General features: G+C 33.8%; 1 protein-coding gene across 1 annotated transcript in view; it reads left to right on the top strand.

Annotated features, from left to right (window-relative positions):
* The first annotated feature begins 5559 nt into the window (after positions 1–5559).
* LOC101890619 (laminin subunit gamma-1) overlaps positions 5560–18392 on the top strand; it is a 47325-nt gene continuing 34492 nt past the window's right edge. The window contains exon 1 of the mRNA XM_005189906.4: positions 5560–5756. The gene's annotated coding sequence lies outside the window, so the exon portion shown is untranslated. The remainder of the gene's footprint in view (positions 5757–18392) is intronic.

Raw genomic sequence — 18392 nt, 5'->3', positions numbered from 1 at the left:
CCACCTTTGTTGCAGTTTCTTTATCTCACCCTGTATAGTTATTTTGAGTACATTTAGGGATATTCTAATTCCCGCATATTAAATTTTCAGTGGCTTACAATATTAGATAATACTTCAAAATCCCTATTGAGTACCAATTTAAAAAAAAAAAAAACTCACTCGTTGATTATCTAATGTATTGCTTATCAGATATATTTTATGTTGACATGAGCCGGCTCAAGCAATGGACCAATGAACTTTTTTGAATTCTCTTATCAATGACACACGAGAGTACTGTGACTAAAGACACGAATTCTAATCCTATCGAAGAGAAAGTGGATGATAACTGATAACCTTGTTGTCGGTTTGAGTTTCCAATGAGACCCAAATGAAAATGGAACTACACCAAAAAAAAACAATTTAGTTTCAAATATAGACTGAAAGTAAAAGATTATCAGTACATATAAAGCTGGAGAATGATGAATGAATGTGGTTTTCTGGTCATTTTCTTGGGGAGTATAAAAAACACAACAACAAAAACAATGTCTTAAAAATTCTCAATTTAAATGAGACTTTGAAAATAAACAATTTTTGTATGAAAGTTAATTAACCTAAGTGTTTATCGAATTCTTTTTGCTTTTTTTGTTTGTTTTCGCTGTTGACACAAAAGCAAATACATGTCTCAGTCGTACGAACGCAACCATTTGCAGACATATATATGTAAAGACGTATGAATTTATTTGTTTAGATATCGAGTAGCAAGCAGCCTTGTGGCATTGCTGATTCTGGACAATACAAAGTATTTTGTTTTAACGATGCTGGATCGCTTTTAGAGATTTTGCAATTTTATGATGAATACATGCGTCTCTCGTAGTAGAATGTGGCCCACATAGAAAACATTGTATGTTTACGATTGCTGTCACAGAGGAGTATGTATTTTGTGAATGAATTTGATTTAATAATCTTGCTAAGCATTGCCAGTAGTCGAAATATGTATGCCCTAGTCCGCACTGCTGTACACGTAGTATGGCATTTGTTTGTTACATAAATATAGAAAGGCAACAGACCCGTAGTTACTTGTACATGTCCGTACAAAACTCAGGTCGCATTTCCTTCTTATCCAATTGAGATGACATTTTGCACAGTTGTTTCCTTGAGAAGGACAGAGTCAGGTTTGTATATAGCTTCTACTTATAATTTACCCTGCTTTCATGCAACCAAAAAGAAAAGTCGACTTAAAATTATTCCACTTTGTTCAATATGTTAAAAATCGAGAAAGATTATACCCTACACCACATAGAGATAAAGGTATTATGTCTTTGTACATTTGTATGTAACATGGAGAAGGAAACGAGATAGACCGATAGTTACTTTTGAGGATCACCTTCTGAGTCGAATTATGCATGTCAGTCCGTCAAACAATATTTTTTTGGCCCAAGGACGAACCCTATTGAAATTTGTTAGAGACGGTTTAAATGATTTCGGTATAAACCGATTTCGGGTTAATTGTGGACTTAAAGGCCAATATCAGTCCAAATGAATTTTGGCACATCTGACCGAATTCAATGTAGAAGCAAGTATATCCAAAAGCAAGTGCTTCAAGTTTTAGTTAAAATCGGTTCAGATATATCTTTATCTTCTATATATATTGTTCATCCAATTTGCTGTTAAAGTCCCGCACAAGCGTAATATGCACTCCTCAACAATGATATTTCATACCGGACATCAGATACTGCTCCAAAATACCTTTGCCAAATTTTATCGAGATCGGTTCAGATTTTTATATAGCTTCGATATACATCTTCGTCCGATTTTACGATTATTGCTCACCATATATTCAGTCCAAATTGAATAGAATTTTCATATTCAACTGAATTTCCCATTTGGCGAAACTCGGTCTGTATATCTATAGCTCCAATAAATAGTTTTTATACCCTCAACCATACATAGTATGGAGAGTATATTAAGTTCGTCATTCCGTTTGTAACTCATCGAAATAATAATTTTAGACCCAACAAAGTATATATATTCTTGATTAGCGTAAAATTCTAAGATGATTTAGCCCTGTCCGTCCGTGTGTCCGTCTGTTGTAATCAAGCTACAGTCAAAACGAATTAAGATAGTAAGCTAAAATTTTGAACAGATCTGTCTTTTGTCTGCAGGCATAGTTCGATGATGGGCTATATCGATCCACGATATCGTATAGCCACCATATAACGGTACCCCCGATAGTCGGTATTTTGAGATTTTAGCCACATTTTTTAAGGAAATTGTCTGAAATTCTACACAAGGAGCTCCTTGTGAGCACCTTAACCCCTGAAAGAAAATTGTTTATATAGCTCCACGATATCGTATAGCCCCCATATAACGGTACCCCCCGATATTCGGTACTTGGATTATTTTAACCACATTTCTCAATGGAATTGTCTGAAATTCCACACAAGAAGTTCATTGTGAGTACTTTACCCCAGACATAGATTGGTCTGTATAGGTCCACAATATCGTATATCCCCCCTATATATCGTCACCTTACCATTGTCGGTATTTTTAAGATTTTAACAGGATTTTTAAAGGATTTTATTTTATTTTATTTTTTTTTTTTTTAATTTCCTAATTCGTTCCAAATGGTGGAGGGTATTTAAAGTTCGGCCCAGCCGAACTTACTGCTTTTTTAATTGTTAATATAATTCTTATTGAAGTCAGATCTTGCACTATACAGCAATGTTATTTGGTACATAATTTCCCAATATAAATTTTTGTGTTGCGTGAGCTCCACTAAATACGTATAGTGGTGTAGTGTATCATAGTCGGCCCGCCCTTTTTACCTCTCCTTACTGGTTTTAGAATAATTACGTCAAAGACAAAGTTAAAGAGTTGATACTTAAAAGTAACTTAAAAAACCGTTTTAGACAGGAAATGTAAAAAATATATTTTTTGCCCAAAATTTCACTATAAATCTCGAAATACACCATATTTATAGGTTTACAAGTTTTTGAGACAATTATATTCGAAATTTATATATTACAAGCGGAAATTATTTGTTTGTATTGTTTATTGCTAATTCAAGACCTTTTCATTCAAAGCCAAAATCTTCCTTAATACTTGAGTTTTTAGGAAAAAAGTAAAAGGGGTTTACGTTCGGCCGAGTTCGAGAACTTATCGAACATTTCCGTGTGATTTCAACAGACACCGCATAGTGTCACGACCGTGACCAAAAATGGTCAAAACCAAGTGCCTCGTAGTACAGATTTATTAATGGGAATTTATAGAAAATATATCAGTTAATCTGAATTTTGGTACTGATACGTCAAGTTTTTTACTATATGAGGATTTGAATCCGACTATTATAGTTAATCGATATTTAAACGGCGAAAACGAAATAACGGTTTTAGACCATAGGTCTCCTTGGAACAAATTCATTTCAGGATGGTGCGCACGATAACTCATGATGGGAGTATCCGATTTGGTCCAAACTTGGTAAATCGTAATATTATTATTAAACATAGATCGAGTTCGAAGATGGGTAATATCGGTCCACTCCCCAACCTAAGGTCGAAATTTTCAAAAAAAAAAAAAAAATATTTTTCTGCTCCAAATTTGCAAACCCTAATATTAGCATCAGTGTTAGATCAGGTACTAAAATACCACCCCCACAAAGGGTCAAAATTTTGAATAATTTCAAATAAAATGTGATGTAAGAGTCCGATTGCCTTCAAATTACACGCATCAGAATATTTTTATTAACCTAAGGTCTGAATTGAAGATGAAATACATCAGACCACTCCTTCTGGTACCTCCTTCACAAAGGATCAACATTTTTGAAGAAAAAAAAACGATCATAAAATCCGTAAAAAGCATCAGGTTCACTTCATATTTCACACATCCCTTTATTTTTACTAACACAATATTTGCTGTAAAAGTGGGATATATCGGTGTATACCCTCTGGTACCTCCCCCACAGAGTGTCAAATTTTTGAATAACCATGAAGGTCATACAAATCGAAATTAACATTCCATTCGATTCCATTGGCACATCTCAATATTTCTATTAACACGCGTTTTGGTGTGAAGATGGTACTTCGCCCCCAAAGGGTTAAAATTTTGAATAACCACGAAGCTCACAAAAAGCGAAATTAACATCCGATTCCATCCGGACTTGGCACATCTCAGTGTTTATATTAATACAAGATCTGTTTTTAGATATGGTAGAGAACGGACCATTCCTTCTGGAACCTTCCCCACAAAAAGTAAAGTTAAGTGTGTCGCTAAATCGTCTCAAAATTTGACGCTGATCAAGAATATATGCACTTTTTAGGGTCTCCGACAAATATTTCGAGAATAAAGTTTCACGATTATTATACCTTCCACCATAGTATGGAGGGTATATTAAGTTTGTCATTCCGTTTATAACAACTCGAAATATACATTTTAGACCCCACATATTCTTGATCAGAATAAAATTCTATGTCGATTTAGCGATGACCGTCCATCTGTCCCTCTGTGGGACAGCAAGCTTAAAAACGAATTGAAGTAGGTTGATAAAAATTTATTCAAATGTGTGTTTCCTCTGCAGGACGTTTGGTATTGAAAATGGGCTATATAGGTCCACGTTTAGTTATAACCCCCACATCCGGTATTTTGATGATTTTAGTGACTTTATCACCGGATTTATCTTAAATTTCGTATTTGAAGTTCCTAATAGGTACTACAATCTATGACAGAAAATTTTCTATGCAGGTCCAGGTTTTCGTTTAACCCCTTACATTTTTATTTTGATAATTTTGGCGATATTATTCACCGGAATTGTTTAACATTTCATATTTGAAGTTCGTAATCGGTCTGTGACAGTCTGTTATTGAAAATTGTCTATGCAGGTGCAGGTCTTCGTATAGCACTCATATAACGGTATCTACCTATATTCGGCATTTTTAACATTTTAAACTAAATTTTTAATGGATTCTATTTTTTATTATATATTTTTTTTTTAATTTCTAAATTCGTTCCAAATTGTGGAGAGTATTCCAAATGGTGAAGGGTATTCAAAATTTCGTTCTAGTTGGGACACCCCTTATTTGTAGATCTACTTTCATAAACTGCTGGAATTTGTTATTATTAAAAAAAATTAATTTTTTTATAGAAATACTGGATAAAAATATTGGTCGCAAATTATAGTTGTGTAGGATATAGCCGAACTGGTAACTGGTGTAGTACTCCACAATGAAATAAAACCCACTCCCGATAATATGGATTTAGCTATTCTGTAGATTTAACACACATGTTCTTTGGTCTTCCAGTGAGATCATACTGGCCGGATGAAAAAAACCAACAACAACAAAACGATATCAGCACAGAGCAAATGAATGAAATGAACATTAACTGCAGACTTCAAGCAACCGAAATATGATCACATACAACAAACGATCGTCCCACCAACCAAAACTAACCACACGGACACTACTTACTCTCAGAATGTACTACACACCATGTGAGAGTTGTAAGGTTCAAGTTGGGAGAACTTCAGATAGACTAAAATTCCATAGTGTTGGTGAGCAAAGAAAACATTGCCCACAAAATGATTCCCTCAACTACGGAGATCAGTTGAGTGTTGAACGTCCTCGTTAACGGTTGGTTGCTTAAACAGCGAGTTTGAACGGGTTGTGGCGGAAATCGTTGTCGGTCATCGAGTACAAAAAGAATACAAGAAAACAGAAAAAAAAGGAATACTCTACAAAGAAACACTGCCACAAACCTACCGAAGAAGAATCGAAGAAAAAAATGTAAATATAATAAAATATAGCTTGGAGTTACAAAATAGGAGTTGAAACAAAACACAGCGGAGTGCATTACTCTTGTGAAAGGGCTAGTTGGGGGACATCGATTAAATTGACAAATTCAGCAAAAATGCAAAAGATATCAAATGAAAAAAATTAAAATAACACATGTTATTCTGAAATCCAAAAGAAAAAAAAGAAAACCTAGACGATAATACAAACCAAACGATACAAAGAAGTTGAAACAGTGAAACTCAAATAATTTTCCATGAAAATCAATCAATGAATGAAATATTATAATTACCATACTTGAGTATTTTTATGGGTGGTAAGCCCCCCTGGTCTTGTGATAAATAATCTCCCAAAAAAAAGAATACAACAAAAATCATTTAAAATAAAAGAAAATCCCAAAATGAAACACAAAACATATGAACGAAAATTGCTGAAAACAATCTGTTGGCAGAAGAAACCTTTGAATAGATGCTTTGCATCTCAAGTATCTTAAAGATAGTTTGTTTTTGTGTATCTCCTCTTGTAACAGAAGAGAGGCAAAATGCATTCCAACAACAAAACCCGAAAACTCTGTGTTGGTCTTGTTTTACTTATTATTTTTCAATATTAATACAAGTGTGTGCGTGCGTGTGTTTAACAGCGAGAGAGCGAGCATTGGTAATGTAAATACCGACAGTCATACAAAGAGGTGATCAATCTACCTGAACGTGTTGCTCGCCCTAATAAATCAAAATAAACAAAACAAATAACCTCAACAACAGCTGAGAAACTCCAGAGCACTGCCGGCGGTGCTGTGAACTCTCTCATCTGGCCGATCGTCTACTAACCACTAAAAGAGATTGAAGACAATGCATAAAAGAAAAGAATACAAAAATAAGCACAACAAAATATAAATATGTAAAAGTTTACCAAACCTACCTGAGAAAATGGACACTGGACAACATCTTTCGAGCAGCTGAAGTCAATAATTTAATTAAAAATCGTGAATTATTTTTTTTCCTTTTATACAGAATCCAAAGCTATGGTGGATCAAGAAGGGCTCATATTTGGCCATATATTCAAGAAATTTAGAATCTCTTATATCCCGATGTCATATGATGAATTGATATGCCTAAAAGACCTTTAAAAGGTCTATATATAAACTAAAAAATCTGAACTATCCATAGATGATATTTTAAGATATTCTATTCATAGGTCAGCCGGCCTTTCACGTACCGACCCCACAAAGAGCCAACTTTAAGATATTATTTTTCCTCCAATGTGGAGGGCCTAAAAGACCTTTAGAATGTCCATATACTATGCCCAAAAGACCTTTAGAAGGTCTATATACAAAATCCTAAAAAAATCTGTACTATCCATAGATGATATTTTAAGATATTCTGTTCATAGGTCAGTCGGTCTTTCACGTACTGACCCCACAAAGAGACAACTTTAAAATATTATTTTTATATCCTCCAATGTGGAGAGTATAATCACTGTTATACCCACTTATATAATATATTAACTTTTATACCCTGTGGAGGTTATATTAACTCTGCCATTCCGTTTGTAACTCCTCGAAATACTCATGTTAGATCCAACAAAGTATATATATTCTTAATTAGAGTAAAATTCTAAGTAGATTTAGCGATGTCCGTCTGTCCATCTGTTATAATCACGCTATGTTTGGAATGAATTGAAATAGAAGGGCCATGTCGGTTCACGTTTTTGTATGGCCCCCATATAACGATACCTCCCAATATTCGGTATTTTGATGATTTTAGCGACATTATTCACCAGAATTTTTCCAGCTATAGCTATAGCACCCATATATATGTTTTATCCGATTTGACCCTCACATGCGTAATATGCACTCCACAACAATAATCTTTGGTGTCAGATACAGCTCAGAAATAAGTGTTTAAAATCGTGTCAAGATCGGTTCAGATTTGAATATATATCTTTATTCGATTTCAGATTTTTTGTGAACCAAATTACTAATATCAGCCCAAATGGGCTGATTTTTGACATTCAGCCAATTTGGAATTCAGCCTAGGAGAAAGTGCTTCAAATTTTTTGTGAAAATCGGTTCAGTTATAGCAATAGCTTTCAACAGCTGTTTCATCCGATTTGGTGTTAAAGTCCCTCACATCCGTAATATGCACTCCACAACAATGATATTTGATTCCGGGCATCAGATACTGCTGGAAAATATCTCCCAAATTTCATCAAGATCGGTTCAGATTTTATAGCTCCCATATGACGGTACCTCCCTATATTCGCGGCATTATTTACCAGAATTCTTTCAAAATTCGTATTTGAAGTTCCTAATGCGTACTGCAAGCTATAACAGAAATTTGACTATGCAGGTCCACGTTTTTGTATAGCTCACATATATATCGGTAGCTTCCCAAATTCGGTATTTATATGATTTTAGCGGCACTATTCATCGGAATTGTTTCAACTTTCGTATTTAAAGTTCATAAGAGTTAATACAGTCTGTGACAGAAAACTGTATGCAGGTCCACGTCTTCGTATAGCCTCCATTATAACGATACCTCCCGTTATTCGGTATTTTGATGATTTTCAAATTTTCGGAATTGTTACAAATTTCGTATTTGAAGTTCGGAATCAGTACTACAAAATTGTCTTCGCAGGTTCATGTCTGCGTATAGCCCACTTGTAACGGTATCCCCCTTTATTCGGCATTTTGATGATATTAGCGATACTATTCACCGAAATTGTTCAAGTTTGATTGAATCAAATTTCGTATTTGACAAAAAATAATACTTATGCAGGACCACGTCTTCGTAAAGCTCCCATATAACGGTTTCCATTTGAGCGATCGTTTTCGATGCATTTTTTTTTTTTAATTTTTCAACTTTCTTCCAAATGGTGGAGGAGGGTATAGTTGTTATACATAGCGTAAATGGAGTCTCCAATTTTTACACCCAATATCGCACTGGTATAGTCAAGGTATTAGGTCTTTGTTCTTTTGTTTGTAACATGCGGAAGTAAACGACATCGCCCCTAATTCCTTTAGCTGATCTCCATGGAATCACATTCTGAGTCAATTTACTCATGTTCGGCTGCCTTTCCCTCTAGTTTTGTATGTAAAGTGCAGGTCACACACATTGTTCGATTAAGATGAAATGTTGCACAGTTCACATATTTGACCCAAAGATGAACCTTTTTGAAATTGGTTATTCCATATATGTAATATCAGAACAAATATAATGAATTTTGGCACATTCGATCGATTTAAGTTAAATTTAGTGAAAATGGTTTAGTTATAGCTATAGCTTTGATATATATGTTTGACACGACATAAAAAACCTCTGTCAAAAGAAAGAAAGAAAAGATTAGGATGTAGCTTCCAGATGCTAGGTACAACTGATTTAAATTGGGTTAAACAAAGTCAATAATAGTTGACACATTCGTTTCCGCACCGAACCGCTATTTTTGAAAATTAACCGAATCGTAAACAAAAAAAAAAAAAAAAAAAAAAACAGTAAAGAAAGTCTTAAAGTCGGGCGGGTACTACACCACTTTGCTAATTTAGTAAAGCTGCGCATAACAATTAAAAGTTAGAAAAAGGAGAATTCAAGTTAGAAAAAGGAGAATTCAAGTTAGAAAAAAGGAGAATTCAATCATACACGCTATGATTATAATTATAATTTAAAGTTCAAAGGACAAAATATGCCGAAGCATTTGTATCTTTTAAATTCGGACTTGTATTGCCCATTTGGTGCACAATTAATTTGAAATCGGATAAAAATATACATGGAAGCTATATCCAAATCGGAACCGATCTCGATAAAATTTGGCAAAGATATTTCTGAGCTGGATTTGATATATTTCCCTGAATATCGTTGTTACGGAGTGCATATTACGGCTGTGGGTAACAAATATGACAAATCGGATGAACAATATATATGGGAGCTATAGCTATATCTGAACCGATTTCGATCAAATTTGGCATACTTATTTTCAGGTCCAATCTGATGGTACGCAAAATTCTATACTATTCGGACTGATATTACACACTTGGTGCACAATAAAAGGCAAATCGGACGAAGATATATATGGGAGCTATATCTAAATTTTGACCGATTATCTCCAATTTCAATAGGGTTCGTCCTTGGGCCAAACAAATGATTTATGCAAAATTTCATCTGGATAGGGCAATAAGTGCGAACTGTACTTTGTTTACAAAACTACATGGACGGACAGACGGACGGACATGCATAAATCGACTCAGAATGTGATTCTATGCAGATCATCAAAAGGAACTATGGGTCTATCTCGTTTCCTATTGCCTGTTACAAACAATTGCACAAAGACATAATACCCTGACCACCTTGTGGTGTAGGGTATAAAAACTCTTTTGAATTGAACCAAAAACAGTATTTCAATTTAAAAGAAAAATGGTTCGGTTCGGCAAGTTGTGCCTCCAAATTTAGAAATTTCTTACGAAACATAAACAAGGCTTTTTAATAACCCACTATATCTCATATCTTTATATAGAAGACCTTTAAATAAGACATTTGTTCCATAGAAACGCCTTTGATCCATAAAAAACATTAAATTGAACGTATATCCAAAGAAAGTGTCTTCTGTCCATAGAAGAAATTTCAAGGGAACATTTTTTAAGTTCGTATGATTTCTATTACTGAAATCAAGTTTTTTTTATTTACGAGACTTAAACATCTATTGAATATCTTTCAGTCACAATGAGCCGTTTTGGTGGAACTTGTTGCAATATTTCTTCAATGGGTTGATTTAAAAGCCACAGTGTTCGGCATTCATATAAATTGACACAGATGCGTGTTTTGCCAGTTCAGATGCCAAGAACAAGAATCTGATTGGTAAACTTCATGCATTATCTATATATATAAAAATCAATTGTTGTTTGTTGGTAACGGAATCAGTTGAAAACGGCTGGACCGATTTGCATAATTTTTTGTACAAACGTTCGTCATACCCCGAGTTAGGTTTTTAAAGAAAAAAATATTGACCACGCCTACTTTTACGCCCACTATCTTGATGTATCTAAAATCTTTTTATTTGCCAGATAATGAAGATTTCGGTTTGAAAATTAATACACGACATACTGTTGACTTTCCCTCCAAACTTAGGAATTTATTTGGGCGCTAGGGAACTGACCACGCATACTTCTAATCTATCTACATATATAAGGAAGTTGTGTTAGTTACTACGCTTATAACTCAAGAACCGCTGATCTGATTTTAACGATTTACACAAATTCGGAATTGTCTCTTGACAGAAAAGGATAAAATCCAAAAAAAATCCCGTAAAAATGAGAAATTTTAAAATTTTCATTTTGACTTTTGAAGTGTACAATAGTAATGTTTTATTTTGCATGATTTTTTTTTTTTATTTTGACTTACTATTTCGGAATGTACATTTGTAATGTTTTTTTTTTTTCTTGAATTCTAATATGGTGTGTAGTCTTTTTGGGTAGTAGAAAGCGACGAAAATTATGGAGAGGCGGAACTGAATAGATGATGTCAAAATAATTTAACGTGGTCAAACCAAAATTGCTAAAAAATCAAAAAAGAGCATATCGCACTGCAAAAACTCTAAAATAGGGAAAAACTGAGAACATTTTTTCAATTGAATCAAATTTCAAAATAATAGTAAGGACCAAACTTCGTAATGACCTTTAAATATTGGCTGTAGAAAACCAGCGAAAAAGTTAAAGATTTTTATTCAATTTGTTTATTAGTTACTAAGCTTATAACTCAAGAACGTTTTGACGGATTTTCACAATTCTTGGCGTGAAATTTTTTCAATTTAGAAACTATATAGAAGTGTACATTTTTTATTGTTTTGAATTCTGAATGAATAATATCAATGAAATAGTACGCAATAAGATGTTAAATGGCTATATTTCATGTCTGAAATTGTCATATAGCTTTCAACTCCAGGATCTACATCGTGCTTCAGCTGGAAGATGCGAACACATTTAAATAAGCAAAAATAACCGACAAAACGTTATGGGGCTCATTTCAACACGTGGACCTACCTACTTCTATCACATGACAAAAATCCGTCCAATGAGAACTCAATATGCAAAATTCATTGGGACTGCAATCAGTGAAATACCGAATATAAAGGGATAAGGATTTCTATTCTTTCAGGAATTCTTCCTAAACTTTCACGATACCTTAAATCACTTTTGCAGTTCATGATATGGGCCATAACCCCCGGATAAGGATACAACCCGATTTCAAGTATATCTTACATTTTAACCATATTTTCATACTAATTTCGGCAAATGTTGGTAATTTGGGAAGAAATCATCCATTTGTATAACCATCATATGATTTAAGGAACCGGACATTTGTTTAATCGTCTTTGAATTATACTATGATAAAAGATATGGATATTATGGGGTCTCCAACGCGCAATTTCAATGACAAATAATTCATATTACTTTAAAAACAAGTAAAAAAAATAAGTTCGGCCGGGCAGAATTATTACTATCATCCATCTGAGGGTAAAGGAAACATTTTTATATAAAAGTATCTAAATTCAAGCGTGTTTCACTTTAAATTTCATATACCAGTAAGACTGTTTGGATAATGCAGTTAACTTATCAAAAAACCATAAAGTGAATGAGGCCGTTATATGGGGCCATACCAAAACGGGAACCTATGTGGACAATTTTATATTTCAAGGATTGTCACCTTCTAAAATACCAAATTTGAAACAATTATACGCGTAAATGTGTGGATTATCAACATACCCAATATAGGTAGGCATCGTTATATGTGTTAGACAAACCCGAGGAGAAATGTGGCAAAAATCATCAAAATACCGAATTTCGAGAGATACCGTTATATGGGGACTATACCAAAACGTGAACCGATAGATCATTTTCAATACCAACCATCCTATACACAATACACATTTTTCAGCTAAATTTTGACGCTATACGTCAAATAATGTGGGCTGTATCGTAATTTAAACAAACAGACATACAGACGGACAAATCGACTTAGAGTTTTATGCTGATTATGAATATATATGCATATTTAATGGGGTCTAGGACGAACATTTAGTGATGTTACAAATGGAAATCCACCTTTCCAAGGTGGATGATATAATAGCATTAAAGACTAAAATTACGGGCCGGCAGCTAGTTCGATATATAACTTGAATATGACTCATGTAGCCAATGCTACTGAATCCATTAAGCAGGCGATCAGTGGACTTTTTATTGCAAAAACGTCAATTTAAAAGCAGAACTACAATTGTCAGCATAATCTATTAATCCAATTCTAAACATTATCCATGATAGGTTAAGAGTATACTATGGAGAATTCATTTCCATTTATTCGTGATCCTTCGTTCAAAGTTCTCATTCCTTAAAATCGCAGCTTATGCTGAGTTGCGTCACTAATTTGGTTTCTTTACTTACTATTTGATGTCTGTTTCGCTACAAAAAAAAAAAAAAAAACAATGAAAAGTATTTGGTTTTAGTTATCAGTTCTTTCATATAAAGTTCTAGCGTCGAAAAGGACATTTTAAGGATCCAGTTCCTTGTTTTAGCTGATTTAAAACTTATATTATATGTTAGGAAAGTTTAATAAGAGTTTCCTGTGTTAGATCCGAAATCCGATCATTGGAATCATTCATTCAGAAATCATTCATTTAGAAGATCCTTTATGTATAGATTTTAAAATGATTTTTATATCCTTAAAAATTGTTTGAATCCATCGAAATTTCATAAAAGATATTTGATCTAAGTAGGTCTCTGGAAGGTATTCTATCTACAACTATACAAACAAATATATTTTATCTAAAGAAGATTTATAGATTTTTGTACCCTCCACCATATTATAGAGGTTATAACCACTTTGTTCTTTCATGTGTAGCTGCTTGAAAATATCATGTTAGGTAATTAGTCAAAGAAATTTTTGAGCATTGTGTGCCATATTGTTCTCCATAGTGTGTCAAAATTTCAGTTTGATTTTTCAAAAACTCTACCCTTGAGCGATAATTTACTTAAGATGTGACAAAAATTAACCAAAAACTTGTTGAGACCGTATTATGAATCTAATCATTTGTGACTCTGCTTATATTCTAAACTTCGATACACCTCAGTCTCTGTACAAGATTTAAGTCACTTTGATTAAATAGTTTAAGAACTATAATAAATTGATACATTCTTGATAGGCGAAAAATTCTAAGATGATCTGACTGTCTGTCTGTTCTCATAACACTATTTATCGATCGAATTGAGATAGATGGCTATAATTTTGCACACATATGTTTTTTGTCGTTAAGCAAGCTTGTATAGTCTCCAGATTCTGCTAACCCCCCCCCCCCCCCCCCCCTATATAATTTATTATGACTTAAGTCACATTTTCTATCAGATTTGTTTAAAATTCTGAAGTAGTGTTCGTAACGGGCTCAACTTCTAATGACAGAACATTCCCTAATTAAGTCTACGTTTCCCTATATTTTCTGTAGATTTCAGTATTTTGATAATTTCAGCCATTTTTTTCCATTCAAAAACGTTACAAAATTTGATATTTGATGTTCGCAATAGATGCCAATTGTCTACATAGGTCCTCGTTTACATATTCGGTATTTATATAAGTCTACGTTTACCTATAGCTCCCATATTACGATACCTCCTAATATTTGGTATTTTAACCAGGTTTTCTTATGGATTTGTTTAAAACTCGACAATTATGCTTCGTAACGGGCTCAACCTCTTGTGGACGAACATATAACGGTACCTCCCACTTTATGGTATTTTAAAGACTTAAACTGAAATCTACACACGATTTCGCAGACATTTGTGACATAAAATCGAATAAGTTTAATTTTTTTTTTTTTCATACCCTCAGCCATACAAAGGGCAAATATCATTTAATACGGCCATAACGGGTTCAGACCCCAAGTCTCTTATGACGAAATCCGTTTCAGGGTATTTGGAGTCGAACTAGGGGTGTCTGTTCAAATTTCACCCATCCCAATATTTTCATTAACACAAGATCTGGTGTGAAGATGATAGATATCGGCCCACTCCTTCTTGTACCTCCCCCACAAAGACTCACAATTATCAGTACTTATATATCTCATTATCCGCGAAACAATTCAGCGATTCTTTTATAACTTGGTAACCAGAGATCTGATGTTAATATCGAATTCATCGGCTCACTCCCTCTACTAACTCCCCCACATAAGGTTTAAATTTCGATTAACAATTCGCATAAACTTTGAAATAAATGTTAGATTTTTTCAAATTTTAGCTTATCCCAATATTTTTTTTAGTGTTAGATGAAGTGTGTCACTATATCTGGTACCTCGCACATATTTCTACATTTTCCAAAAATTATTTCTTATTAAAAGCATTTTTATTAAAATTCCGATTTATTCGGACTTTTCAGTGACATTTCCGTTGTGTAAAAATTGTAATTTTTAAAGTTCAATCACTTCCATTTTCAAATGTTTAACTAAACGTGTTCCAGTAAATATGCCATTATGAGTGTATTATGTTATTTCTAATCAAAACTAACGTAGAACCCTCATATGGTCACAATATGTTCCAAATCGCCTGACAATGGGTTAATGCTAGACCTAAATTCTTATCTCAAAAGGAACTTTAATTTAGTTGTTGTTGTTGTCGTCGTCTCAGCTCTGCTCTGCTCCTCAACAAACAAACGAAACGATTCTACAGCGGATGTTGTGACCGCTGGAAATCTTAGTTTCATAAAGAAGAAGAAATAAAAACGAATTTAATTGTTGGAATATACGACACAAGCATGTAATTCATTTCACAAATCAAAGTCATCAACATACAGACATACATACATACACACACACACATATGTAGATACATCGAGCCAGAGAAACGAGGCAATGTGGAAACTAAATTTAAATTGAAATATGAACCCAGTGACAGAAATGAAAGAACAAAAAGAAAGAAGTCTTTCTTTCTGGCGAACACTTCCTTATCAAACTCAAAACCGGGATTTAAAACAGCAACAGCAATGATTCTCAATCACATTTAAAGAAATTCTCAACCACCCATAAGTACAAACACATGTGCGTAAGTGTTTTGGGACCAACTGGAAATATCTACAAAATGCTCATTTATTTTTTGTTAATCAGACTTTTCAAAACTCTTATTTAAATAGTAAAAGTGATAAACGAATTGTGTACAAGTGTGTACGATTGTTGTTGTTTATGTTGTTGTTGCAGCCATGAAAACCAAAAGAAAGTGAAATCTCCCCCCAGGATGGACTGTTTGAAATTCTGATAAAAAAATTGTCGGTTTTGGGTTGCCTAAAAATCTATTTGTAGAGTTAATCTTTTCCCATAAGAAAATTCCAAAAAAACTAAACAAACGATAAGAAAAAAGATAATAATTTAAAACAAATAAGGAGCATGTCTTTGAATGCAGTAAGTACATTAGAGAGAGAAAGATTTTTTTTTTTAAACAGTATTAAGTTGATGAAAGTGTCAGGATTTGAATGAAACAGGATTATCAGAATGATTTTGAAAGACTTGAAATTGGTATGAGAAAATTACTAGCCCTTTTCATTTATATTCAATCAAAATTTGATATACGAATATTTTTTGGGTTTAAAAATAAAAAAACAATTTAAAATCAGTAAGGAAAAGACAAAAGTCGGGCAGGGCCGACTATTGATACCCTACACCACCGCTTATTTAGTAGAGCTCCCGTAACAAAAGAATTTATTTGAAGTAGATCATACCACCTGTAGTATCCATTTCGAACTTCAAATAGAAAATTTTAAACAATTCCGATTAATAATGTCGCTAAAAACATCAAAATACCGAATATAGGGAGGTTCTGTTATATGGGGGCTATACGAAGACGTGGACCTGCATTGACAATTTTCTGACTTTGGCTGTAGTATCCATTTTGAACTTCAAAAACCAAAGTTGAAACAATTCCGGTGAATAATGTCGCTAAAATCATCAAAATACCGAATATCGGGAGGTACCGTTATATGCGACTATATGAAAACGTGGACCTACATGGCCCATTTACGAACCTCACCTGCCTACTGGGTCTGACATGAGTATTTCGAGGAGTTACAAACGGAATGACAAAGTTAATATACCCTCCATAGTATGGCGGAGGGTATAAATATATATATATCGGAGCCGCGTTCCACAAAATGAAAACGTATGTCCCAAAATTCACTCATTTGGGCTGATATTAGCAATTATTTGCACAATAAACCTTAAATCGGATTATGGATAAATATGGGAGTTATGTCTAAATCTTAGCCGTTCAAGATAAAATTTGGCAGAAGTATTTCCGAGCTCTATAAGATATCAGGTACCAAATATTATTGTTGTCGAATGTGAGGGACTAAAAGACCAAATCGGATGAAACATATGTATGGAAGCTTTAGCTATATCTGAACCGATTTTCTCCAAATTTGAAGTTTTTACCTCTAAAATGAAATTCAGATCATTTGGACTGATATTGGCCATTTGATGCACAATTAACCCGAAATCGGCTGAAGATATCTGAACCGATCTCGTTAAAATTTGGCAGAGGTATTTCTGGACTGTATCCGTTATCTGGTACCAAATATCATTGTTGTCGAATGCATATTACGAATGTGAGGGACTTAAACACCAAATCGGATGAAACATATATATGAGAGCTATGGCTATATCTGAACCGATTTTCAACAAATTTGATGCACTTGCTTCTAGACTGACCAAATTTCAGATCATTTGGACTTATATTTGGTGCACAATTAAACCGAAATCGGTTGAAGATATGTGGGAGCTATATCTAAATCTGATAAAGGGTTCATCCTTGGGCCATACAAATATTGTTTGCAAAATTTCATCTCGATCGAATAAAAAATGCAACCTGCTTTTTGTTCACGAGAATACATGGATGGACGAACGGACGTGCATAAATCGACTTAGAAAGTTACTTTATGAAGATCCTCGCAAGTAACTATGGGTCTATCTCGCTTCCTTCTCCATGTTACAAACAAATCCACAAAGACATAATACCCTTACCACTATGTGGTGTAGGGTATAAAAAGTGTTTATTGTAATGCTTTAGGATATACAATTATGTTTTTGTATTTCATTCACCTGGTATTTTTCGATTGAGTTTTGAAGTTAGTTTAAATGTACGAACATGGCTCCAAACAAGATGATTTCAGGCATGCATTTAATTTATCTTCTGTTGTTAATGCAGGAATAACAAGCAGCGGTTGTCGAAAATCTCCAGACAATGATCCCCCAAAAAGTGCTGAGTTTTTTCTCAAATCTTGCAAAGTACAATCTAGAGCTTCCAATTATTTTTTGAGAGCTATTGTACACTCATCCCAAATTATGATTTTACATGATTGAAGTAGAATTTTATTTTAAGTTGCAAGTAAGTGTACGAAATCGGTAGAAAATATATTTAGGGGCAATATCCAAAACTGAAGCGATTTCAATATAATTGGCCAATTTATTTTTGTACCAAATTCCATTACTACTTCCAAATTTCGTTGGAATCGGACATACATATGGTGTTTTGTGCATCAGATATGTCAATCTCAACCGATTTCAATAAAAATTGGCAAATATATTTTTGTACTGAATTCCGTCACACATTCCAAA

The sequence above is a fragment of the Musca domestica genome, unplaced genomic scaffold (genome assembly GCF_030504385.1).
Source record: "Musca domestica strain aabys unplaced genomic scaffold, Musca_domestica.polishedcontigs.V.1.1 9, whole genome shotgun sequence".
NCBI lineage: Eukaryota > Metazoa > Arthropoda > Insecta > Diptera > Muscidae > Musca > Musca domestica.
The sequence above is the reverse complement of the archived record's forward strand: the minus strand, read 5'-3'. Positions and strand labels throughout refer to the sequence as shown.